Source organism: Olea europaea, chromosome 12 (genome assembly GCF_002742605.1).
Source record: "Olea europaea var. sylvestris chromosome 12, O_europaea_v1, whole genome shotgun sequence".
Taxonomy (NCBI): domain Eukaryota; kingdom Viridiplantae; phylum Streptophyta; class Magnoliopsida; order Lamiales; family Oleaceae; genus Olea; species Olea europaea.
This window is the reverse complement of record NC_036248.1, coordinates 26,503,294-26,505,595: the sequence shown is the minus strand read 5'-3', so window position 1 is coordinate 26,505,595 and position 2,302 is coordinate 26,503,294.

The following is a 2,302-nucleotide window of genomic DNA, read 5'->3' as shown; positions in this document are numbered from 1 at the left end:
ACCTTAGCCCCAGTGAGTACATGGAGCAGGTATGGTATGTGTTTCAAGTTGGAAACACGAGGTAAGGCTTGTGATCTAATTTTATTGGCTACCTTGATTATGCAAGTGTTAACTGTGTGTTTTGATTGCTTGCAGATTTATTGGGCATCAAGGTGGAGATTTGTTGGGTTTTTGATACCCAATAAATCCCGGGCTATGATGTTAACAGAAATAGGCCGATGAATGAAATAAGTCCAACAACCAAGTCCATGAGCTACATCCGGCCCAATTATATTCCTTATGGATGGCTTGAATTTTGGCCCGTTTACCCCTTTATTGGCCCAACTTAAAGCCTAACCCTAGAATATATATTTGACTATAACCCTAGCCACTTTCATATGATGATTTGTGTGATTTTGAGAGAAGAAATAGTGAATCCCGGCTGCCTCCCTTTTGTGTGAGAAAAAGGTGTTCAGAAGTGTCCAGAACGCTGGTATAACGTGTGCAATTTGTGGTTCTTTCATAGTATACCTTTGTGGTGTCTTCTCTTAGCCTTTGTGGCGATAAATCATCATCCTTTCTTGTCCTACGTGGGTAAGATTGAATAGCAACCAAGGTAAATCAATTGGTTGTGGTTTGGAGCCGTTTGGATTGGTTGTTGGTAGAGAAAGGTACGTTGGATTGAGCCTGGAAAACCACCTTTTGAAGATCTTTTGAGAGAGCTTCCGCAACAGAACACTTCATTTGTCTTACATATGAACTAAAGTGCAAAAATTAGAAAGTGAAATACGATGCCACAATTTTTATTTTTTTATTTTTTTAAAGAAAGTCGCATACTACCTAATTTGAATTATTTTAGATGATTCAAAAAGATGCAGGCAACATGTTTGTGAAAATGTTACCTATGACTATGAATTAAAACTTTGATTTATATTAAAATGTAACATGAAGTAACTCTTTAGTTGCCTTACATATGAATTAAGGTGATAAAATCTAAAAGTGACATATTCTATCACTTTGTAAGAAAGTAACACACTATCTAATTTGAATTCCTTCTTATAAAAATAATTTCTTCATCTATTATGAATGTAAATGGGAATAAAATAATGAATATAAAAGTTGAAGAAATCAGGAATTTCCTTCTTATAAAAATAATTTCTTCATCTATTATGAATGTAAATGGGAATAAAATAATGAATATAAAAGTTGAAGAAATCAGGAATGAAACAGAAGTGAAATCCTTTTAGTTGTTATTATGAATAAGAAGCAGCAAAAAAATAAATAAATAAATAAATAAAGTTGTAAGATTTATGAAACTTAAGTTTTCTTTCTTCTTTTTTTTGTTTTGTTTTTTTTTTGTTTTTTGTTTTTAACTTTGGATTGTATTTCAAAATTTTTTGTTACTATAAAATAGCATACATATTAGAGACTTCTATATGCTACTTTTTATTTTGAAATCCTAACAATGTATCGCTTTTGAAATAGAAAGTGACATATCATATCACTTATATGGAAATTAAGTATTAGATATACAAAAATTCAATGTGATAAATTGGTATTATTATCCTCAATGTTTCTGTGCCTCAGCAATCACATGAACAACAAGAGTTATTTTTCAGATAACTTTGGACTATATTTCATTTTCAAATGTAATATTAGGACCTGTTTGATTCGTTTGAAGTCAATGGAAAATGGAATTCGTATTCCACCTTTTTCCAATTTTGTGTGTTTGATACATTTTAATTTTCAAGGAATTCCATTTTCTTGCTTGTCTTGGGAAATTGTATTTTCTTGATTTTTAAGGAAAACCAATTCCCACTCCAACCTACTGTTCACTTTTTTTTTTTTTTTTTTTGCAATGAAAAAAAATTTTAAAAATTTTTTCGAATTTTTTGTTGGCAATGGAAACAAATTTTAAGAATTAATGTAAAAAAATATTTCACTTTAATTGGCAATTTTCATGTAAAACAAAGTCAAACGAACACTAAAAGATAGATGCTTTTCTTGATTTTTTTTTGTTGGTAATGAAAACAAATTTCATTTCCAATACCAGTAAAATCTATCCCTTTAATTGACAATTTTCATGTTAAACAAAGCCAAACAAATATAAAAAAAAAAACTTTTATTTCAACATTTTTTACGTGAAAAATTATATCAATCAAACACAATAATTTACAATTCCCAAAAAAATAATTTATAGACAATTCAATTCCTTGAAATTCGTTTTCAATTCAATTTCATCTTTACAATTAAACGGATACTTAGATGATACTTATCTCATACAAAACTTACCACTTATGAAACAAAGGTGACATATCGTGTC